This window comes from Protopterus annectens, chromosome 2.part1 (genome assembly GCF_019279795.1).
Source record: "Protopterus annectens isolate FY-2018-M chromosome 2.part1, PAN1.0, whole genome shotgun sequence".
Lineage (NCBI taxonomy): Eukaryota > Metazoa > Chordata > Ceratodontiformes > Protopteridae > Protopterus > Protopterus annectens.
Window position 1 is genome coordinate 1,421,585,214 of NC_056729.1, and position 26,210 is coordinate 1,421,611,423.

Below are 26,210 nucleotides of genomic sequence, written 5' to 3' on the forward strand. Positions count from 1 at the left end.
AAAGTGCCACTACATCTGTTAGGAAGTATTGAAAATTATTTTTTGTATTTTGAGAATATGTCCCATGTTTCTGGTGTAAAAACAATATTTATATATAAAAAAAATCATGGAATTAAAAATAAAAACATTTTGGAATCAAGGACTATAGGCATACATGATACTAGTAATTTAGGAAGCACAAGAAAATGTGGTACGTTTTCTCAATGCAAATATATCTTTACTGGTACCCTAGTAATTCTGAATTATGTACAGAAACTGAAACTAAGAGACCTTTTTAATTGTGGTTCAATAGGAGTGGTGTAGCTGGTAATGTGTGAGTCATACCACCCATTTTATGTGGGGAAGACTAAATACCTGTTAAGAGAAAGTATATATGAACATATTTATGATATAGTGAACAAAGTAAAAGTTAATGCATCTTATAAGCATTCCATTGAGGATCGAGAATTTAAAACATTTAAATTTACATTATTGACTCATATTAGGAAAGACCCATGGGAAGACATTTTGGAATTTAATGAATTATTATGGCAATAATATTTGTGGGTGGATTATAAACCGGGGTGAATGAAAAGATTTCTGTTAACAGTTACCTTGCAGGGTAAAGTATAAGTTATATATTTTTATTTATTTTTGTATGTTATAGATTTTTGCACTTTAAACAATTTTTTCCAATCTAATGCTATTTTTTAATATAACAATATGAATTTAGTAATATGATATAAAGATGTGTGACTATCATAGGCTGCATTGATTGGTCAGTTAATATGTATATATATATATATATATATATATATATATATATATATATATATATATTAAGGAATTTGTTAAAGATATGGTGACTCTGATAAAATCTTGTGTATATTGGAGGCAAATCCACTCAATCTTTATGTATTTTACTAAAATAGTATCAATGGAATTGGTTTTCACTTCTTTGTTGGCGTGAAGTACCGTAGGTTTACCGCATGTGGTTTATGAGTTTGTTGTTCTTGGTGGTTTTGTTCACAAGTCTTTGGATAGATGGTCATTTAACCATATGTACAGGTTCTGATTTGCCTGCTGTAGAACTATACGATCATTGTGAAAGACAAGAAGTTAGAACATGAACAAATATCAGTGTTTTCTGATTGTGCATTGTCATGTCCAGCAGAAATATAAGGCCAAGACAGCAAGTCTTGCTGATGGCACGTAAAGGTCAGTAAATAAGTAGTGGAAAAGTTTTTATTAACTAGTAGTGATAGCTATCATAATTTCTAGTCTAGTCTAGCAAGTAAAGTCAGGTACCCACCACTTCTTAGATAGTGCATTTCCAGGTTCAGTAACAGGCTGGCACAGATCGCTTACCATCCCTCTTCATAGCTCACACTCATATTTAATCACTTCCTTCTTAACCCTAAACTATTCTGTCTCCCTCTGCATGCAGTGATATATAAACTACTGAAATATTAACCACCACAATACCAGAACCTGACAGAGTCAAACACTCATAAGCAGATCATGCATCCAAAGACAGTATAGCATTTCTACAGATATTGCACTAGGTAAATACACTGCACTCTTTGTAAAATAAATAAATATTAATATGTGTGCATGATGCAGAAACAAGCACTGCATAAAGATTGAGCCAATAATGGCATGGTATTGAAAATGTTTTGTAACAGCTGCAGCTATAGGCCCAGCAAAAACACTACCACTTAATTGATGTTCTACAGTGCCATGGCCAAGAGTGGTAATGATTTTTCACAACACTGTAATGCTGCCACAGCACAGTGACAAACTGTACCTCACAACATACCTAGTTAAAAGGAAAGCAGTATACACAAAATTGCTACATGCGCTTGTATTGCTTTTGTCTCTTTGGTCTTGGTAGAAAAAACTTACCCAAGACACATAAATAAATAAAATAGACAAATAAAGAAAAAATATGTATATGTTATAATTTTCTATAGGACTCTTGCATGCCCAGAATTAGCCTACATAGACAGGGCAATGTTCAGTTATTCCTGGATCACAGCAGCTATACTCTATAATACATCTCACCATGCCAAAAGACAAAGTGAAACATCTTGAAAATATCCTGAATATGTTTAGTTTCATAACTCAGTATGCTACCAGTAAAACAATAAAAAATTATAATGCAACACATTACAATACATTGCACTGCTCTAAAATATGTTTATTTTTACTATGCATTGTACCGCATTAGTGCATTACTGCTGCTGTAACGTGGTACTCATCTGTAAATCATACAGCTCCTAGCAGTTATTAATAGTAGAGCTAAGGAACTTGGTTGATGAATATTACAGACCTGATGATGAAGTTTTGGTTTCAAAATTAAATAGAATGAAAATGCTAAAATACAGGTTGGTGTGTGGTGCCTTGCTTTGATGAAACCAGTGGACAATAATACATAAATGACAAAAAACAGTATTATGGAAGAGTAATGCTTTTAATACACAGTAAATTCAGTGTATTCATTTACAACATGTACAAAAGTTCCAAAACATCTGAGAAATTAGAATAAAATAAACTAGAGATATGAGAAGAAACAAAGAATCTTAGTGGTTAAGTTAGAGTGGAGAAGACTTAAAGCAGACATAAGTGATGTGACCTAATAAGTAACAGGTATATTCTGCTTGATTAACTAAATGTGATTTTCATAGAGAATGGGATTTCAAATAAGAGGATGTCTTTAATTTCAGGCTGGAGGAACTCCCACAATTTGGGCCCAAAAACTGAGAATGTATGGTCATAGATTTATATCATTGAGTGTGGGATTTGTGTTTTATGGCCCAAGTGGTTCAAGTTTCTTAGGTTGTATGTTGGGATATGCTTTATTAGTTTTGAGGTTACAGGAGGGAAGAGTATTTTCACGTAGGAGTTTGAACAGTTCTGATCCTAGGAACAGGAATGTGCTTTGGTTTACTGGGAGATAGTTTGCCTTTTTTAGTGTTATGCAGTGTTGATCATTTATTGGAGAATATGCAATAAATCTCTATATTTTGTTTTCCCATGTTTGAACAGTGATATAGTAGAGGCTACTGATGTAAGAGGAGGGGGGTGAATTCATTTTGAGGGAGAAGATTCCTTTCCTTATTGCAGATCTGATGGAGTGTGAGAAAAAATTGGATAGTTTTTTGCCCAGAAAGTAGAAGATTATTTTTTTACATATATTTTCAAGATGTGGGAAGCTAGCATTAAGGAATGTGACATGATATATACTTTTAGTAATATATTTTGTAACAGAGGCACTGGCAACCCATTTAATTCCCTCCCATACTCTGCTTCTGTTCAGTGATATAAAAGGGGAAATAAAAGTGAAGTGCATAGCCCAAACTGAAATAAGCTGTATAAACTGGTTAGCAGTATCACTGGTATTTCAGCAAGAGTACAATATTATTTCCTACCTATCCATGCACATATACAGACTTCCAAGATTGCTGTACATTGAGTAACAGCTTAATTCTAGTTCTCACAGTGTGAAAACAGCAACTTAGCAGAGAAAGCCAGTGGACTTACATCTCTGGGTAAATTTCAGTAATTGGCTAGTAAGTGCACTGCCTGGATGCAAAGAAAATCAGCTTCAAAAAGGTGAGGAAAAAAACATTGACTGGGAAAAGTACTGCAGCTGTTCAGCAAAAAGCAGTGCAAGCCCCAGACATGACTTCCAGTAACCTAGAGGAAAGTATAAGGTAACTGCACACACACCTGATTAAAATAAATGAAACACTGATGGAGTATATCAACTCAAACAACAAAAGTTGGAAAAATTGGAAGACGCTTTAAACAAGTATTCAGAAGAGGTGATAGAGATTTTCTGATGTACCAGAGAAGCTGGAAGGCACAGACTGTATCAATTTTATAAAAGCACAAATAAGTAACTGGACTAGTATTCCACAGGAGGGGTTGCTAAATGAAAGGACACATGGTGTGTATGCTCCAAACCTGGCAATAAGAAAGCAGCCTAGACCAGGGGTGTCCAAACTACGGCCCGCGGATCCATTTTTAATTGGCCCGCAGCAAATTCCAAAAATCTACCAAAATATGGCCTGCACATGAACCTGGCAGTATTGCATTTCTTGGTTTTAAACCACAGGTAAAGAACAGTGCAAAAACAAAAAACTAGTAAGCAACCACGAAGCACTGTATCGAGGAGAAACCAAGCACCGGACAGCTCTAGTATACACAAACAGTTTATTCAATCCACATAAAACGTGAAACGCTTGACGAAACTCTGCTTTTTTCGTGTATACAACAGACTTCATCAGACAACGAGAATAACATTACCCCAACATATTTATAAGCTTTGGAGATTCAAACCCTTCAATAACATTACATCTCATGAGTATGCAATTAGGCTAAGGCATAATAAAATAATAACAACTCAATGTTTAAAACTTATTGTACACAACAATCACTGACCTTGCATTTGAAAAGAACACATGTGTTTTTAACTCCCAAATCATAACTGAATGCTATAATGTTGGTGATCGCCAACAAAACTGTAAACACACAAATAACTATGCATAAGTAAACGAAGGAATAAACAATTGAATGGAACCTCATATAGAGAAACGGAATGGTACATAAATTGATTTATCCCAAAGCTAATACATCACTCCCCTCCAGTGGACAAAAGCCAAAATTACATACAAAAATGAATCAAGATAAAACATTATATACTTAAAATTCAAACATAGCAATGAATAAAAACCTAATGGATCCATAGATGAAAAACGTGGAGTTTCATCAAGCGTTTCACGTTTTATGTGGATTGAATTAAAAAAAAACTCAAGAAAATGCCACAATAGCCAGCTATGAGGTGGCTCAACTCATTGCCCAGCATGGGAAGGCTTTTTCAGATGGTGAATTTATAAAACAGTGCCTCACTAAAGTTGCAGGAATAATGTGCCCAGAAAAAAGTCAAGAATTTGACAGTGTTAGCCTATCAAGGAACACAGTTGTGCTGCGAATCGAAGACTTGTCAGCCAACATAAAACATCAACTGTCAGACAAAACATGTACTTTTCATTTCTACTCTATTGCATGTGATGAGAGCATAGACGCCACAGATACCGCACAGTAATTAATTTTTTTGCGGGGTGTTGACAATAACCTTTGCGTTACGGAGGAGCTGCTTGATCTCAGCAGTCTAAATACCACAACAACGGATAAAGACATTTTTGAAGCGGTGTCAAATGCAATTGACAAGATATGACTTAAATGGGACAAGTTGTGTGGAGTTACAATGGATGGAGCTCCAGCTATGACAGGCAAGCACAAAGGAATGGCTTCTATGGTGTGCGCCAAGGTGCAGGAGAGTGGAGGTGAGGCAGTTAAAATGCACTGTATCATCCACCAAGAAGCACTCTGTGCCAAGACAGTACAGCTTAACGATGTGATGAACACTGTTGTGAAAACAGTAAACATAATTTGAGTACGAGCACTCTACCGCAGAGAATTTCAAACTTTCTTAACTGACGTTGATGCTGAATATGGGGACCTGCTCTACCATTCAGAAGTGCGCTGGTTAAGTCGTGGCTCCATGCTTCGGCAGTTTTATTCTCTGAGATCAGAGATCGACCAGTTTTTGAAAGAAAAGGACCGACCTATTCACGAGTTGAGTGACCCTCTATGGTTGGCAGACTTGGCATTTTTAGTTGATCTCACTGAACACCTCAACACACTCAACAAAAACCTACAAGGTAAAGACCAACTCGTACCACAGCTTCACGCACACATGAAAGCATTCTGTGTGAAGCTCCGACTGTTTGAGGCACAGTTGCGCACCTTCAATGTCGCACACTTCCCCACACTGTCCGAAATCAGATCTGCATTTCCAAAGGTCGATCTCTCTGGTAAAAAGGGGAAATATGTGTCTGTGATCACATCACTCCTGACAGAATTTTCTCAGCGCTTCCAAGATTTTTCTACTATTGAGAATGATATCAAGCTGTTTGCAACTCCCTTCATGATAAATGCAGAAGAAGTGGAAGAGAGTCTGCAATTAGAACTTATAGAAATGCAGTGTGATGATTCTCTGAAGAATCAACATCAGCTTCTCTCTTTATCTGACGTCTACCTGAGCTTGGAAGAAGCCAAGGTTCCTCTGATGAGATGCCACGCAAAAAAGAATGAGTCTGTTCGGCTTAACATACATATGTGAACAAACATTTTCTCTGATGATGCTGAACAAAAGCAGATTGAGAACCAAAATGACCAACTACCATCTCTGTGACGTCCTTCACATCTCAACCACAAAACTGATTCCAGACCTGCCAGCAATCCTGCAGGCCAAAGCGCAACTTCATTGTTCCCACTGAGTGCAACCGTGTTCCCGAGTTCAAAATATATAATTACACGTTCCATGTGTTATTATTAAGCCCTATTACTTAATAAATGTAATCATTTTATGTTGATAGCATTTTTAAAACAAATATTAGTTGATCTGTTAACAATCCAAACTTATTTGCATAACAAGCTTGAAATATAGTATATAATTTATTTTATATCCCCACCCCTTCCAGGTCTGTCAAGAAGGACCACCATCCAGAAGCAATCAGAGGCAGCTGTTTTGAGAATGAACTGCCAACCTTTTTTGTTCTAAAAAAAATCCTATTCATGAAAAGCAGTGTTGTAGGCTGATTGATTTAGTTTACTTAAAATTAAATAAAACAGGTGAGGCAATATATACTTCACCTCGAGTGAGTGGCCCATCTGTTTGTGTATTTTACCGCATATGGCCCTTGGTGAAAAAAGTTTGGACACCCCTGGCCTAGACCATTAATAGTAAAGATACAATTCTACCAGGAGAAGGAATTGATTCTGAAAAAACTGTGTCAGAAAGTCAAAGTATTAAAAGTGGGAGACAGCAGAGTGTTTGTGGAGAATAATTACTCATTGCACACCAGGCAGAAGAGGAGTAAATTTATACCACTATTCAGAGAATTTCGAGAAGCAGGCATGAGATTCAAACTGCTGTACCCAGCTATCTTCAAAATATTCTTCCCTGGAGGGACAAAATCATTTTTTGATAAAGTACATGCTAAAGAGAAAATACAAAAGTTTGTCCAACAAAACGTGAGCTGTGAAACAAAAGAAAATTCTGCTTATTGTTCTTCTGGTAATAATGGCCACCAAGAGACTATGCCAGTGAAACCTTTTCCAATGTTTCAACAGAAAATGCTTGAGACAAGGCAAAAGGCACAAGAGTCAATGAGAAGAATCAAGAGTACATTGCAAATGAAGCAGAAATAGGATTTGGAAGATGGAGATTGGAAACTGACAAATGGGGGATTACAAAGCAATAATTATATTTGCGAAACATGACAGAACAAGAAAAATCTGGAAATATTGGACTTTTTTGGACTGTGCTAAACTTGCAGGGGAATATAAAGTATATGCCCTACTTCATGTCATTAATGTTTGGAAAAATACTTTGTAGAGGAGAAGAGGAGGGAAAAAGCTGGCTATAAGTAAACAATTTTTAGTGGTACTGTTTTATTGTATATGATTTTCTTTGCATGCTATAAAGTAACATTTTCTCAGTTATTTTAAGTGCAATAGGGGGCACTAATGTAAACAGGTGCTCCTGTTTTTTTTTTTTTATATCTTTTTTCTTTCTCCCTTCTTCTCTCTTTTGCTTGTTTGGTTTTTAGAAATGTGTCACTGCAATGTAAAAAAAAAAGACTCTGATTAAAAGAACTCGACAAAAGAAAAAACAGTGCACCTTTTCTTTTTCTTGCATAGGGGAATGACTGGATTAAGGACCTTAGCTTGATCTAGTATCAAGTTTTAAGAGAAAACAAGTAAATGTGAAAGAATATTAAATATTATAAGTTTTTTTCTAGCAAATAATGGATGCTTAGTAGTAGTTCTATATCTGGTCATCATGCTCCAGGAAACAATCTGATACAGAGAAATGGCTAGGAAATATTGTCCTGTGAAAGAATTCATATGTTTACTCAGCTGGGAGAGCTATAAATATAAGACAAAACCAGACAGCACTCAGTAGAAGCACAGGCTGCACCATGTGTCTTAGCATGGATAACCTTTATTTTAGGTTAACCCAAGTTTATGAGTGTGGATGTCAGTTTGGAACATATGTTCCTATTTGGAGGGTAGAACATCAATATTTGAAGATGTACATAGTTTTGTGTGCTATTATTAAGTTAATAGGTTTTAGGAGGTATTATGGGGTGTGCTTGTTTTTTTTTTTTTTTTTTTTTTTGAGGGCTTTCAATAAAACAAGTTTTGTAAGATGTGGCATAGGGTCAAATGGATATAACAAGAAACAACTGTTTAAAAGATCAACCTGCCAAACAGTGTATGCATGCAAGCTGGAATTAAACATTTAACAAAAAAACTTGCTTATACATAAGTGGTGGGAATAATAACTTTTTTATACAATGATGCTTTCTGTAATGCCTTTAAATGTCAATGGTCTCACAGAAAAATATAAAAAAAGAGCAGTGAACTATATTAAAAATGTAGAGTGTAAATAGTTATGCTACAGGAGACACACTTGGAAAGAACTGAACATGTGTATTTGATAAAGAAAGGTTTTCAGGATGTTTATACCTGGGAAAAAGGAAAAGGGGGTACTTATTATATTAATTGCAAGAGGAGCTCCAATAGTGACAGAAGAGGATAAAAAAGACCATGATAATAGATTTGTAGTACTAAAGGGCTACTGGCAAGGGAGGAGGATTACACTGGAATGTGTTTATATTCCACCTAAAATTGCTATAATGGAGATTAAGAAAATCTGGGGAGAAATAATCAGCTTTCAGCCAGGAATATTACTTATAGATAGGGCTGGAATTTGAATTGCAACAATGAAGATGTGTCTGGAGGTCCAGATGGGAAAATATAACAAAAGAGGGCAGCTTGTTTGAAGAAATGTATGAAAATATTTGGCATCGAAGATGTGAATTCAGTACTAGAAGTTTGGAGTGAATTTACATATTATGCCCCAAGATGCAAACACTGTGCTAGGCTAGACAGAATTTACATTTCACAGGAACACATGCATTTAATTGAAGGTCTTGATATGCACCCAATAACTATTCCAGATCATGTGCCAATAAAAACTAAAATAAAAACACAGGGTAAGGAAATAAAAATGAGGCACTAATGCTTTTCCACCTACCTGTTGAAAAGAGAGGAATTTAAGGAATGGGTAGTGGAAATTAATCAGGAGCTATTAGAGATGATAGAAATTTCTTCTGAAGATATAACTAGGGAGTTGGATAAAATTAAAGTGGAGTTTAAAATAGGGTGGAAATAAAAGAAAGGGAGATATAGTTAAGCAGTAACAAGAATTATTTAGAGGGACTGAAAATGTTAAAGTATTGCAAAACAGGGGAATCTCACAGAACAAGAAGAGGAGCAACTGCAGAATGCTAAACAGAAAATAATGGATTACCTCAATAATATGCATGTGTTTAGAAAGATTGCTGTTAAGCAACTGTTTTTTGATAATAACTTTAGTGCACAAAAACTTTTAACACAATGACTCAGGCAACAGAAAGTAGAAAGGGCTGTTGCCAAACTTAGGGAGCCTATAACAAGGCAGATAACAAGATATCCAATAGAAGTATTAGAAATATTTTGGAAATTCTATAAAATTCTGTATAAAGCAGAGAAATATGGAAATCAAGAAAAGGTACAAATGGAAATGTTTATTGAAGAATTAAATATGCCAAGGTTAGAGGTAGATGAGGCTCAATTACTAACAGAATAGAAGGAGATGAGATAAAAAATGATGATGTATAACCAATCTACAGCAAACTCCCTAGGAATATATGATATTCCTGTGGAAATTTGGAAGCTAGGAGGGAAAAAAACTGATAAAGATTTGGAAGGTTTTGTTTAACAGTATTTTAAGAGGAGGAGAAGTACCAACATCCTGGAAGAAGGTGGTGGTAGCTGTAATACCCAAAGAAGGTAAAGAGCCATCAGATCCAGTTTCATACAGGCCCGTTTCAATACTAAACCATAATTATAACATGTTTATGTCTATAATGGCTAAATAAAATGACAAAAGTGATGCCAAAATTGATAGATATGGATCAATGTGGTTTTGTGGAGGGGGGGGCAAATATTTGGGAAGCAGAATGCAAGAAAATAACACTGTTGTTGATGGGTCTTGATAAAGAGGAAGCATTTAACAGAGTAAACTGGGACTTTATGAGTAGGACAATGGAAGCATTTGCATTCCATGATAAAATTATAATGTTGATAAGGAGGATATATATGATACCATTTGTAAAAGTGTCACTACATCTGCTAAGAAGTATTGGGAATTATTTTTGTATTTTGAGAATATGTCCCATGTTCTTAGTGTAAAAACAATATTTATATATAAAAAAATCATGGAATTAAAAAAAAAAAAAAAACATTTTGGAATCAAGGACTATAGACATACATGATACTAGTAATTTAGGAAGCACAAGAAAATGTGGTACGTTTTCTCAATGCAAATATATCTTTACTGGTACCCTAGTAATTCTGAATTATGTACAGAAACTGAAACTAAGAGACCTTTTTAATTGTGGTTCAGTAGGAGTGGTGTAGCTGGTAATGTGTGATTCATACCACGCATTTTATGTGGGGAAGACTAAATACCTGTTAAGAAAAAGTATATATGAACATATTTATGATATAGTGAACAAAGTAAAAGTTAATGCATCTTATAAGCATTCCATTGAGGATCGAGAATTTAAAACATTTAAATTTACATTATTGACTCATATTAGGAAAGACCCATGGGAAGACATTTTGGAATTTAATGAATTATTATGGCAATTATATTTGTGGGTGGATTATAAACCGGGGTGAATGAAAATATTTCTGTTAACAGTTACCTTGCAGGGTAAAGTATGAGTTATATATTTTTATTTATTTTTGTATGTTATAGATTTTTGCACTTTAAACAATTTTTTCCAATCTAATACTATTTTTTAATATAACAATATGAATTTAGTAATATGATATAGAGATGTGTGACTATCATAGGCTGCATTGATTGGTCAGTTAATATGTATATATATATTAAGGAATTTGTTAAAGATATGGTGATTCTGATAAAGTCTTGTGTATATTGGAGGCAAAACCACTCAATCTTTGTGTATTTTACTAAAATAGTATCAATGGAATTGGTTTTCACTTCTTTGTTGGCGTGAAGTACCGTAGGTTTACCGCATGTGGTTTATGAGTTTGTTGTTCTTGGTGGTTTTGTTCACAAGTCTTTGGATAGATGGTCATTTAACCATATGTACAGGATCTGATTTGCCTGCTGTAGAACTATACGGTTATTGTGAAAGACAAGATGTTAGAACATGAACAAATATCAGTGTTTTCTGATTGTGCCTTGTCATGTCCAGCAGAAATGTAAGGCCAAGACAGCAAGTCTTGCTGATTGCACGTAAAGGTCAGTAAATAAGTAGTGGAAAAGTTTTTATTAACTAGTAGTGATAGCTATCATAATTTCTAGTCTAGTCTAGCAAGTAAAGTCAGGTACCCACCACTTCTTAGATAGTGCATTTCCAGGTTCAGTAACAGGCTGGCACAGATCTCTTACCATCTCCCTCTTCATAGCTCACACTCATATTTAATCACCACCTTCTTAACCCTAAACTATTCTGTCTCCCACGGCATGTAGTGATATATAAACTACTGAAATATTAACCACCACAACACCAGAACCTGACAGAGTCAAACACTCATACACAGATCATGCATCCAAAGACAGTATAGCATTTCTACAGATATTGCACTAGGTAAATACACTACACTCTTTGTAAAATAAATAAATATTAATGTGTGTGCATGATGCAGAAACAAGCACTGAATAAAGTTTGAGCCAATAATGGCATGGTATTGAAAATGTTTTGTAACAGCTGCAGCTATAGGCCCAGCAAAAACACTACCACTTAAGTGATGTTCTACAGTGCCATGGCCAAGAGTGGTAATGATTTTTCACAGCACTGTAATGCTGCCACAGCAGAGTGACAAACTGTACCTCACAACATACCTAGTTAAAAGGAAAGCAGTGTACACAAAATTGCTTCATGCGCTTGTATTGCTTTTGTTTCTTTGGTCTTGGTAGAAAAAACTTACCCAAGACACATAAATAAATAAAATAGACAAATAAAGAAAAAATATGTATGTTATCATTTTCTATAGGACTCTTGCATGCTCAGAATTAGCCTACATAGACGGGGCAATGTTCAGTTATTCCTGGATCACAGCAGCTATACTCTATAATACATCTCACCATGCCAAAAGACAAAGTGAAACATCTTGAAAACATCCTGAATATGTTTAGTTTCATAACTCAGTATGCTACCAGTAAAACAATAAAACATTATAATGCAACACATTACAATACATTGCACTGCTCTAAAATATGCTTATTTTTACTATGCATTGTACTGCATTAGTGCATTACTGCTGCTGTAACATGTGGAACTCATCTGTAAATCATACAGCTCCTAGCAGTTATTAACAGTAGAGCTAAGGAACTTGGTTAATGGATATTACAGACCTGATGATGAAGTTTTGGTTTCAAAATTAAATAGAATGAAAATGCTAAAATACAGGTTGGTGCATGGTGCCTTACTTTGATGAATTGGGTGGGTTCTTCTCTGGTAATTTCTGCTTGAGCAGAGGAACCAGACAGAGGTGTCCTCTTTCTCCTTTGTTAGTTCCATTATATTTAGAACCATTGGCAAAGAAAATAAGGGACTCAGAAATTCATGGGTATAATTGGTATGGTAGTCAAGAAAAGCTAGCTCTATTTGCAGATGATATTATTTTATACCTGATAAAACCAGAAAAGGGCATTACAGTGTTGTGGAACATTCTGAGACAGTTTCAAATCTTTTCAGGATACAAAAATAATAAAGCTAAAACAAAGGCAATAGTGGAAAATTATGTATCCACACACAAATTTGTTCAGCAACACCAATATTTATGGGGACATGATAAAAATGAAGTATTTAGGAATATGCATTAAATGATTCTGATGTGGCAGCACAGGATATGTGGGAAGAGATTAAACAAAAGATAATACAAAACCTGAGAAACTGGTAGCTCTGTTATATGGATATGGACAGTAGATACCAGCAGTTAAAATGTTTTTAAACCCTTTAGTCTTATACATAGGTCAGGTATATTTTTTATCAACCAGAGGAGAAGTTGTGGACAACAATTAATAAAGAGCTGAAGGATTTATCTGGGCGGGGAAGATGGCAAGAGTCAAGTGGGATACAATGATTCTTCCAATAGAACAAGACAGATTGGGACTACCCGATTTGAAGGGGTATTTCAGAGCTATACAGTTAAGACTCATGTACATAGCACAAGCAGAAACCTATATTTCAAAGTGGAAAGAGATGATGATGAAATAGGGGAAGCTCAAGAAACAAGGAGAGACGAGAATTTTGGATGCAGACCTTTAAGGAGAATAACAATAATCATACAGAATATTATATTTATAAAGCAGCAGAAAGTATTTTAAGCCAACACGGGAATGAAGAAAGAAGATTCTACCAATAGGGATAATTGCAATTAGGGATGCAGACAACAGGCAAGAGGGGGCTAGAATTTATTGGAAAAACTAGCAAAGGAACCAAGGTATTGGGAGCAAATAGCTAGAGAAGGAAAGGTGATAGAATGGGAAGATGCTAAGAATTTATTTGGACTGCAGGGTAGAGACTGCCTTCCTTATCAAGGACTGATATCAGAGTATAGGCAAAGAGAAAGAAACGGGGGGGGGGGTCCTAAATGAGAGACCAGCCCATAGAATCTAGAAGAGAAGCTACTGTTAAAAAGGAGTAATTAGCAGACCATAAAAAATACTGCATGATGACTATAAGAATCAATTAGAGGAGGTTAGAAAGGATTGGGAAGACAGATTGGATGAATAATTCACAAAGAAACAATGTGGGATATGTGTTTGTCTCCCAAATATGCAACAAAATCTAAAAGGTTTAGGATTTTTGCTTGGAAATGTTTACACAGATATTTTTATACCCGAAGTAGACCCCAGAGAAGACAGCAAATGTTGGAGGTGGGATGGGGAAGAAACAGATAATTGGGAACATGTTTTCTGTGAGTATAATGAGTTGGCAGACTTTAAAGATTCCCTGCAGACTACTCTATCAGAGATACTGGGTGAGCAAATTAGTTTAACTAGAGAAATGATTTTTCTGAGCCATAACACAGAATTGCAGTTGCCTATGCATAGAAAGGCCTTGCTGAGTCTAATTATGGTGGCTGCCAAAAAAGCAATTACTAGAAAACGGAAATCAAAGTCTAAATCAACTGTACTAATAGTGACTATAGTAACAGAGATAAAACAACTGGAAATGGGATCTTTAGAAAAGGGTAGGAGCAAATTACATATTTAAAATGGGAACTGTGTAAACAATATATACAGGGGAGAAATGAGGTTTAAAAGAAGGCAAGATTTGAAAGAGCTCTGTAATGTTTGACTGACAATGATTGGATTGATTATAAGTGATGTGTAATGTTTGCAACTACAATTATGTCTTTGTGGCTTGTTATGTAAAATGCTTGCAACGAAGATTGTGTCAATATGGTTTGTTTTCATTTATATAAATGTATGATTGCTCATATCATAGGTGATAATTTATTAAATATGCTTCTTGTTTTTACAAAAATCCATGCACATATACATTAAAATTATGTAAAAAGAACGAGCATTATGATTTCTACTTTCTTCACTACAGCTTACACTACAAACTATATCACTAAATAGTATCTGAGTTACTCCAAATTTAGCTTTGATCTGAATCATGTGTGCCTGTGAATGATAAAGACACTGAGTCATACCAGTTTTGATAATCACGATCTGACAATTCCCTAATTCTTCAGGAACTTGTAAATGTTTTATTTTAAAAAGAAAAGTAGACACACATCTCTGCCTTCATCAAGTCTTTGATTAAATCTGATTCCAAAGCTCTGATAGATCAAGTATGCCCCTGTTCGATTCTTGGCTGGGTACCTTCTGTGCGGAGTCTGCAAGTCCTTCCTGTGTTAACGTGGTTTCCTCCAGGTGCTTCGGTTTTCTCCCACACTCCAAAGACATGTAGCAGGTGGTCTGGACACTCTAACCTGGCCATAGGTGTGACTGCGAGTGCGACTGTGTGGCGTGGAAGAGCTGCCGTGTCAGGGCTAGCCACCCGCCAGTGTAATCCAGTGTAAACTTTGGCTCTAGATGATTGTCACTGTTGAAGTGACACCCCGACTCCTTGTGCAAAAATGGAAAAAAAAGGTTTGCGAATGGATGGAATAGATGCTAATATCATACTTCAGCTCATAAGCATGATCTTAACGAGGAAAGTATGCAACAAAATATATTTAGAACTACAGTGGCAGGGCTAGTTACCCGCCGGTGTAAACCTTGGCTCTAGATGATTGTCACTGTTTAAGTGACACCTCGACCCCTTGTGCAAAAATGGGGAAAAGGGGTTGTGAATGGATGGATGAACGGATGAAATAGATGCTAATATCGTACTTCAGCTCATAAAATGATGTCGATGAGGAAAGTATGCAACAAAATATATTTACTTACCGCAAACAGTGCCCGTTTCTTTCTTTGTCCTTCCTTTTTTGAAACTTTTAATTGCACTTGTTTCCTTCTCCCTTTGACGAGGGTCAATGTTTTTACTAAGGGCCGGTACTGCAAAGAGATTATCGGGAATTGTAGTTCAACACAATGGCTGTCCACGTGCCTAGCAAAAGCTACAGCAAGAAAAATACTCCAACTCCCATAAGAGACGACAGAATGGAGTGTTTACTTGTATCCTAGCAGCAAGACGCAATGGCCCGTTACTTGCTGTGTAAGACTGTAGCTAGGTACACCCAGTGTTCTCAACTGAGTACATTTTCTTAACATCTCTCGAAAAAAATAATAGCTTGAAGTGCACAGAGTGTTAAACTGTAGACAGTGTCAGCCGTACAGACAGACACATACAAAACATGCTTAACCGATATTAATGCCTTTTTTTATGGTTATGAGTAGCTACAGCTGAAAACTGCGTGTTAATGTTTGAAATGTGTAACTGGAAATATTATGGGTTTGAGTACTTTTTTCAAACGATGGGTGGTGTGGGAGGAAACCTTATGGGATCCTAGTACAAAATAAAAAAATTCAGATGTTACAACTTTAAAACGTTAAGATAAAGTATTAAGTTTATGATTGAGGTATAAGAACACAAAAAGAAAACTGAAGAATATCTCTACAGAAACTGCAGTTGTTAAACAAAAACGTAGATTTATTTATTAGGATTATTTTAAGGTGTATAACGGATTTACGCATCCAAAACTATTGTGTGTTTCATGCGTTCTTTTTCACGTAAGTAAGTTAGATTTTATACCAATGTCACAACACTCTGTGAAGTGCACAGTAATAGCATCACCAAGTCTTTTGGGTTTTCTGGCAATGGCAAACTGAGACTATATGCATTCTTCCTTTTTGATAAATACATTTCACAGTACTGGTGCGCCTCTCACTAGGCTCTGTCCAAGTGTCCATCTAATTCAGACTCGGACTTATTAAGATATGTTAAACGGGTGCAGACCACTTTTGTAATGCATGGCGTACCGCGATCAGTCCTTTCAACTGTACCAGTTCTGGAGATATGTGTCTGTTATCATTCCTTCACATGATGATATTTTTTGAATATTTTTTATTCTTATTTTCTGTCTTGATTTGCCCTTTTACACAGTCTTTTGAATTCTAATCTGTCCACTCCTCAGAAAGAAACCAGACTGCAAGCCAACATACTGGGGGCATTGGGGCAACAATACCTCTCAAACTCCAAACTCTTAGCACAAGAAATCTGGAGAAAGGCAGAAATAATGGAGGGGGGGTGGGGGGAGACAAAGGCCCAAAACTAGGGACATGCTTTTAAATATTGCTCTTATAAATTAATAGGGTTTGCGTTAGCATGCATTTTCTGAATGATATATAATGTCTGTCATTATTTAGTGATTTCAGTATTCAACGATTTGACAGAAAAAAAACATTGGTTCTATGAGGGACAGACCAAAAGTATGAGACAAAAAAAACTACGGGCATTCTTTGAAAATCTGGACAGTTGAGAGGTATGGTGGCATCAACAATTTAAAGAAAAAAAAAGATCCAGGTTATACTCCCTTTTTCAGAAGCAAAAAATAAATAAAACGACTTTGTAGGGTAGATTTTTTGTAATATCATTAAAGTCTAAGGGTTCTAAATGTCTTTAAATAGTATGTTTCTATTTTGGAGTCATTTTGTCATTCCAGTGTTTTTAAATGTGTAGTTCTGAGTAAGTGGGAAAAGTTAAGTGTTATCGCTTATTCAAATTGTTTGCTAATTAGGTGTCCAGATTTATATACAGTATAAATATCTAGAGGGAGAGAGAGGGAGAGAGATTTAGTATGTACCCACTTTTCAAGAACCTTTGTACCTATTTTCATTTTCTGCAGGGTGAGAGGTATAGCTGTCATTATGTTTCAAAACTGGGTAGCATACCTCTCAATTGTACAGATTTTTGCTGAATATCCAGATTTTTGCCTCTTATTTTTGGTCTGTTTCCTCATAAAATTGTAATTTTCTGGCAAACATTGGCAAATCTTGAGGAGTGAAGTCAGAAAGTAATGACAGACATTTGAGATACATACTTTCTATCCTTCTAAAAATTCATCCCTATGCAAAACCTGTTATTCTACCAACTTAAGTTTGTAAGAGTAATATTTAAAAAACTATCCCTATTTTTGAGCCTTTGCCCCCCCCCCCCATAATTTATGGCTTTGTCCACATTTCTTGCTGTAAGAAGTTGAGAGGTATGCTGGGTAGACAATAAAGGATTATGATATGGGGTCTCAGACAGATCGTGTTAACCAGCTTGTGTTAAGTTTTCTGGAAAGTAGAGCTGACGTCTTTAGAACAAATAAAAAACTTGACAAAAGCTCAGACCCTTGTTCAGCCCATTGCCCCACCCATTTCAGTATGAAAATACACATTGCTTCCATGGGTGCCTTTTGCTTCAGAATTTTGGACAAAGCCAGAAATAATGAGGGGATATAAAAGGCCAAAATAAGGGACATGTTTTAAATATTACTCTTTTTAAACTTTAAATGATGCTAGCTTAACATGTTTTGCATTTGCATGCATTTTTCTGAAGGATATGAAGTCTCAGACTTAAGTGTCTCATTATTTAATGAGTACCATCCTTGGTGGTTTGCAAGAAAACTACAAATTTTATAAAAAACACACCAAAAATAAAAGGCAATAATCTGGGCATTCTGTGAAATTCTGGAGAGTTGAGAGGTATGAGCCTGAGTGATTTACCAGAAAATTAAACATTTTACGAGGGGCTGGGGGGAAAATATATGGCAAAATCAGGAATATTCAGCAAAATTCTGGATAGTTTACTTATATGTTGATTGCTATTTGTTTAACAGGTAAGTGAGCTGGTCTAGTGATCCCTTTCAGTCACAACCCAGGATCAAGAGCAGTAAAGACAACAGTTTACATAAGTACACATTACATGCACGTACATACTTTTTACATTTGAGATGTTTGCTCCACAAGTAAAGTTTGATTAACATAAATAGGCAGAGACCTGCATCTTTATTGCCTTTCAGCCACTGAGAACCAGGATAGATAGACTTTGGCTCTGCTGTCTAATAGCCTGTTTTTAAGCAGAATTTTTCACAGAGATATTTGTCACTGGAGCTAGACTGACTTCCAAGATAGTAATCATGTTACTGTATTTAACTATTCATTGTAACTATTCATTCATTCTCTTAGACTCACTTTATGCTAGTCAGGATAATTTTGGGGGTAGGCAGAGATTTTCTGACAAGTTATGGGAGCAAGCTATAAAAATAGTTTAGGTTCATAGATATTCCAAGACCAATAAATCTTATGACCATACACACGTTGCCAGTACCCTCCATCAGGCAGCATCTCCTATCTACAGGAGGGCCATTCCAAACAATCCCAGAGTAAATTTGTGTATACCCATCCAGTCATGTAATTTATATTTAAAGTAAGATAGGGAATCATACTGTTTAACATGTAGGGGAAGTTTATTCCAATGTTTTGGGAGGTGCTGCCTAATAAGTATGCCTCTCCATGGTGTTCCATTTCTGTTGTTGAAGATTTGGGTCCCTGGTTCTAGTACAGTGGAGATACTGGTCTTGCAGAGAACCAGAAGTACAAGATACTGAATAAAGGGATAGCGTCCAGCTTACCTTGGTATCTCAGAGACTTTAGGTCTGTGAACTTTCTGGTTAGGAACCTTTGGCCCTTTCTTATTGTTTGATATGATTAATGAGATACACCCCAAAGGGGTCATTGTTCTCAATAACTGCCCTGATCAATGCTGAGTATAAGAGAGTGATTTTTAGACCATGGTGATATTCCTCTGGCAATTAGGTGGACTACAAAGAAGAATTTCTGACAACCCTTGTCACATGATGGTCAAACAAGAGGGGCTATCCACCCAAGTACCTAGGTCCCTAATAAAATGTTTATTTTGTAGTGTTATGTTGTCTATGTAGTACAATGAGAGGAGGGTTTGTCTACCAAAAGTAATGATACTATACTTTTTAGCATTTGACCCCATTTTTACTACACCAAGGATTAACTAGGTAGAGCTCACTCAGAAGAGTGTGGGTGTCATAGGATGACATAATAACAACCTCCGGTTTGCAGTCATCTGAAAACTTTTATAGTCAGAGGTCTTGGCTCTCTACTCGTAGTCTGAGAAGTAAATACCAAAAAGGAGAGATCCCAATACTGAGCCCCAAGGGACACCACTGGTCACTTTCATACTTACTGATGAGACATCTGCAGCTCACACTGTGTGGACTCTGTTTTTCAGCCAATTTGCTATCCATAGGTTCATAGGTTCATAGGTTAGTACTAGGCTATCAGCCCTAGGGCCTATACAAGCCTAGCCATAACAATTCCCTGGCTATTTCTTCCCACACTATTTACTTCCTGGACCCCTGTCTAACAGGGTGACTGACGTGATCCCCGGGGTGAATTTCCTTTCTCCCATCCAATCGTCAAGGTTCCTTTTGAAGAGGGCCAAAGAAGCACTCGCTTGACATGTAAGGGCAGTCTATTCCAGAGTCTGGGGAGTCTCTGGGTCAGGAACCTATCCCTCCAGCATGTTTTGTTTATTGTGATGACAAGGTTTAGATCCCTGGAGCGTGTGGCTCTGAGGGATTGGGATTTCTTTAAGTGTAGCATGTCCAACAGCTCTGGGTTTGACATGGCCTTGTATGTTAAGCAGAGATCGCCTCTGAGTAGACGATATGCGACAGAGTATAGCTGGAGTTTTTTAAGGCAGTCCGCATAGGGCATCTGCTTTGAGCCTGTGATTCTTTTAGTGAGGCATTTCTGCGGCCTTTCCAGTTGTTGCAAGTGTCTTGAGAGGTACATACCAAATGAGTATGTACCTCTCATCCCACATACCATCATACCACATATGGATCTATTTTTGAAGCAATTAGCTTTAGTATGACGTCAGCATGGGGAGCTGTGTTATCAGCCTTCTTCAGGTCAAGATGCATTGCATAGTCACAATTTATAGCCTCTGTAACCCTTTAGAAGATGTTTATCAAATTAAATAGACAGGACCTGCCCTTTACAAAGCCAAACTGTTGGTATCAAGTCTAACAAGATTCTTGCTATCACAGTTTATGAGGTTAGTTATAATACACTCCTTGATTCTGCAGATGATGCTTGTAAGGCTGATAGGACATTAATTACCCAGGTCAGTTGTAAGGTCACCCATATGAAGGGGCATTACCACTGCAGTGAGCCACTCAGGAGTGACAGAGCCAGTAGCTAAACTCAAGTTAAACAGTTTGAGGGATGTGTCTGCAAGGGCATGTTTAACACTATTTACTACACAACCTGGTGTATTATATGTTGCAGTAAAGAAAGATACAATCAAAAGGATTGTAGTATACCAGAAATCTGACAAAACCAAGCATCTTGCATGTTTTTTTTCTTTTTATTCAGATGTTACAGTGTTATAAAATGAAGTCTGGAGAGTAACAGTCCTTGGTGATAAACTTGTGGGATGCACTTAAATGAGGCAGTCCCTGGCAGTACTTTACATTTTGACTCTGGTCCTTGCTGAAATGAAACTCTAGGAAAAGGACTCCATGACCCCATAGCTATCCACTGTCCTCACTGCATACCCCGGTCTGCCCTCTACTTCACTGCATCCTGGGCTTGCCACACCATTCAGATTAGTTTTTTACCTTGTTTTCTCATACTTTGTTGTGTTCTTTAGATTTCTTCCTGCATTCTTTCAATATATCCTAAATGGCCAACATTGCACCATAATAAAAGAGGAATAAATAATTAAATTAAGCCAGAGGTCTCAGCTCCCCAGAAGCCATTGGGTCTAGATGCTCTTGGCTGCACTTTAGACCCCTTTTTCAAATATTTTGATCTAAAGATGGCCTGAAAAAAACTTGTAACTAAAGAAAAAAAAAAGTATTCTTAGTCTTCATTTTCTTCCTGCATCCTTTCAAAACTCCCAAAATGTCAAAGCACTGTAATAATGTGGGAGAGGTAAGAGTTAAGCTGATAGTCTGGAGGCTGACTGGGCCTCAGAATCATGGGATTCCAGATGCCGTGAGGTACATTTTGGTGCTTTTTCTCCCAGCCTTTTGTTACAGTTATGACCTGGACAAAAATCATAGCTAAGTGAAGAAATTCAGTCCTATTTTTTTCTTTCAAGGAAGAAAATAAGTCGTGCCCACAGCTTAATGATCAAAGCTGACAAAAAAGTTGTTCCCTATAAACTGAAACTATAAATGCTTGCAAAGCTACACAAATCATATCTTAGAAAAGTCTTGGTCTCCCCATCAAAAGAAAAAAGATAGTCATCTTCTGTGTATTCCTCTGATGTTAGAATGGGATGAAACTGAATGAATAAATGACCTCAGTCTTATACTTTAAGTTGCTGCTGTCACACGCCATTCAGTTTGCCTCTTTACCCACACCCCCAAAAGGCAGCTACCATCTGTGTAACCCTCTTACCCTCCCCCCAAAGTTAGCTACGTGTATTCTCTTCTTATATGTGATTGTGAGAAAAGTGAGAAAAATGATAATGGCCACATTCATGTATTCTAGCCTATAGCTCCTAGAGAGTACATTGCCCCTACACATGCTATAGTGATCTTGTATGCAAACCTCTGAGGTTTGATTGTGTAAAAAGTTAAAGAAAGAAAGAATGATTACACTGTTACAACCCCAAGCAAGCTATAGTGACATTCTATTGATATCCCTGAAGTTAAATTGTATAGAACATTACAGAAATAATGACCATACTTTCCCCAGTCCCAAACAAGTTATAATGACCTTCTGCACATACCTCTGAAGTTGGATTGTGAGAAGAATTTAAGAAATAATAATCTCACAGTTCCCAGCCTTCACCACCCCCACATACAAGCTATATCAACCTCCTGTGCAAACCTCTAATCAGGGCCAGTTGTAGAAAAGATGGGTCCAAGGCAGAAGCTCTCACCAAGTCTATGTTAAAATCCACTTCTGCAACTTGACTTGTGAATGCTGCCAGGATCTAGATATTCTGTGATGCATTTTATGTCTTACTTTTGAAAGATAATGACTTGTGTATGGATCACTATGATTATGGTCTGAATTTGGGAAAAAGGCATGTTTATTAAGCCCCATTCTCACATCAGAAAGGTCCTTAACAAGCTTTTAAGTACCTCTTACTGCTAATATGCTCTAGTCACACACTAGAGGATTAACAGCAATTGGCAGTCACAACAAATGAGCAGTGGGAAGTTGTTAAACTATTCAGTTGGATTGTTTTTTAAAGTCTTACTGAAGTGTTTTAAAACTCTGAATGAAATGTTTAACAGTTTCCCACCACTGTTCTGTGGCAGCTGCTGTCTGTGTGGGAAAAGTATGTGTTTTCTAGCACTAACGCACCTTTTCTCTCTAACTGTCGAGTATATGGCTACTGTATCACATGCTATGCTGGTGCAACATTAATTTCATTTTTAATTTTCTATGAAATTTCTGTGCAGGCAGTCATTCCAAAGGTAATTCATATTTGTACTACACTCACCTTGTGTCACATGTATTTATTTATTTATTTTACATTTGTTGCCCAGGTTTGTCCGTCTGAGCTGATAGCCCTTTTTCAGTGGAGGCCCGGGGAGAAAAGCTCCACAAGTTAATAATAAAGGTAATAAGAGTAATAAAAGTATAAAACATATAAAACATGTAAAACATATAACATTTCAAACTGACAATAAAAGCAATAAAAATCATTACAGAGTTAAGATTGTCATCAGCATAAGTTTTGTTTAAAAGATGCACACTTTAAAATAGCTTAGCTAAGGAAGATACAGTAAGTGAGGGTAATAGAAGTGATATGAGTTAAGTATATGATTAGATTGAGTGAAGAGTAAAATATGTAGATAAGATGGCTAAAGGGGTAACAGATACACAGAAATTAGCACCAGACAGAGGCAGGCAGTGGGCTGTCCTAGGATAGGAAGACATTTTATGAGGGTGAGTACAGTGGCAAGACCAGTAACTTTGCAGGTATTCTTTTGTGGCTGATTTAAATTCTTTGTGTTTTTTGAGAGACCTAATTTATAATGGCAGTTGTTCCAAGATATGGCTGGATAGTAAATGTACAGGTTGCAGACAGTTTTGTTTTTGGGTTTATGGATTTGTAGTAGGTCACGGCCTGAGCTTGTGAGAGTCCTAGATGGAGTATAGAAGGAGATTAGGGGAGGTAGTTTGGGACAGTATGATGGTTGATACAATATAGAATGGATAATCAGAAGCTGAGAGAGGAAAAGCTGAATGGGAAATTCTAGCCAGTTAAACTTTTTTAGTGAGAGATAGTGATGAGATTTATAATTTTGGTTTGCTGCAAATCTAGCCACTTTGTTATAGGTAGATTCTAACTTAGTTAGGAGTGACGAATTGAGGTTTGTGAGGATTTGAGAGCTGTTTAATAGGCTTGGTAGCAGATAAGCATGTGGGAGGGATATTTTTGCTTTGTTGGTGAGGAACTTCTTATTTCTGTATAACAGGCCAAGTTTTTGGTGAGTTTTCCTAATGCAATTGTTTACATGGAATTCAAATTTCAGTTGATCATCAATTATGATGCCTAGAGGTTTTGTGAAAAGTTCAACAATGATAGGTGTGCTGTTAAGAGAAAGTAGGGAAAATGTGGATTTAAGGTGGTTTAGGTTTTTGGGAAGAAAAAAGGAAGATTTTTTTTTTAGGACTCAGTATAAGCTGTTTTATGGAGAGCCAGGTTTCAACAGAGTTAAAGGAAGACTGAGTAAGTGAAATAAGATCAGAGGGAGTGTCTGCAATAGTGATAACTGTAGAGTCATCAGCATATTGAACAAGGGATGACTGAGGGCAGGAAGCATAGAGTAGGTTAGTGAAGATATTGAAAAGTAATGGACCAAGAAGAGAACCTTGGGGAACACCTGTTTTAACAGGCAGAGGGGGTGAGAGCAGAGATTCACTTTACTGATTGTTGTCGATCAGAGAGAGACAGAGCTAGAAAACCAGGTAACAATGGTGGTAGAGAAATTAAGGTTAGTTAATTTGTTCAGAAGGAGAGAGTGAGAGACTGTATCAAAATCCTTAGAAAGATCTAACTCTATTTCTGTAGCCAGAGATAATAATAAAGACAAGTTTATTATTATCTCTGGCTACAGAAATAGTGTTGATGAAGGACAGGAGGGCAGTAGTAGTACTGTGTTTTGGGTAAAAGCCATGTTGTGTGGGGTGAGTAGATTTTCTTGCAATAAGTGTTGCATGACTTTTTTCTAAGATTTTTGAGAGAGGTGAGAGGATAGCAATAGGTCTGAATTTGGAGATTTCAGTGGAGTTACCTCCTTTATGTATAGGTAGAGTGTAGAATTCTTTCCAGGAGGGAACTTTAGATGCAGAAATAGAATGGGTAATCAGAATAGATGCAGGGATGGCTAGAGAGTCAGCTGCTACCTGAAGGAAGTAGGGAGGTATATTGTCTGCAGATGAAGAGCAGGTTTTTAGTTTGTACAGTAGAGATTTAATGTAGCTGTGGGGTACAGGTTTAAGGGAAAAAGTTATAGAAGAGTTTAAAGTAGGTTAGGGGTTGGGAGACTTTTCAGTGTTAGTAATCAAGGAGTCAGAAAGTCACATCTTCTTAATGGATTCAGTAAAGTAGGAATTGAAAATGGGTGAGGTTTCTTGTGGTGTGTTTGTTGGGCAGGGTTTAGGAGATGAGGGGTTGCCTGAGGGGTTGCCAGGATGCAGAATATGATAAACTGCATGACAAAATTTTGTAGGATTTGATCTTTGAACAGTTAGTGAGTTATAATAGAAATCTTTTTTGTCTTTATTGATATGTCTTTTAGTCAGGTTTCTAAGTTCTTTATATTTTTGTAAGTGGATGCGGAGCTTGGTTTTTACCCATGTTTTCCACATCCTATCTCTGGTTTTCATCAAGGTGCAGGTAGCATTAGTTAACCAAGAGTATATATTAGATTTAATATGTACTGTGTATATAAGTGCACACGAGTTAAGAATATTTAGGAAGGTTGAGTTAACTGAGTGTACTGCTTTGTCCAGAGGGATATGGGTCAGAAAAGTCCAGTTAATTTTGGAGAGGAGGGAATTAAAATTTTCTGGGTGGAAGTTTGATAGCTTGTGGCATGTAATGTGTCTATGTGGCCTAAGGAAATGTGGAGTGAATCTAAGAACTTTTACTGGGGAGTGATCACTTAGGGAGTCAGCTAGGGTTACAGGGTTATGATATTTAACTGGGTCAGAGATTAATATCCAGTCAATAAGAGAGCCAGAGTTGTGAGATTTGTTAGCATGAGTGGGTGTAGAGATAAGTTGTATAAAGCCATGTAAGTTAATAGATAAGCTAGAGTTAGGTGAGCAAAGGGATAGCCAATTTATATTAACATCACCAAGGAGGATGATTTTATTATGTATGTGTTGAGAAAGGTAGGACAGAATACTTTCCAGTAAGGGAATGTTGTCCCCTTGAGGAATATAAATGGCTGCTCTAGTGATTGTAATATAACTGTTAAGTTTAAGGGTAGCAGTTAGAATTTCTGCAGTTATGAAGGATGGGATTGGTTTGACTAGAGATGTAAGA

The 26,210-nt window shown here is 36.6% G+C and overlaps 1 protein-coding gene across 1 annotated transcript in view; it reads right to left on the bottom strand.

Annotated features, from left to right (window-relative positions):
- CFAP99 (cilia and flagella associated protein 99) overlaps positions 1-15,725 on the bottom strand; it is a 1,556,346-nt gene extending 1,540,621 nt beyond the window's left edge. Inside the window, exon 1 of the mRNA XM_044062893.1 lies at positions 15,608-15,725. The gene's annotated coding sequence lies outside the window, so the exon portion shown is untranslated. The remainder of the gene's footprint in view (positions 1-15,607) is intronic.
- Positions 15,726-26,210: the final 10,485 nt, after the last annotated feature.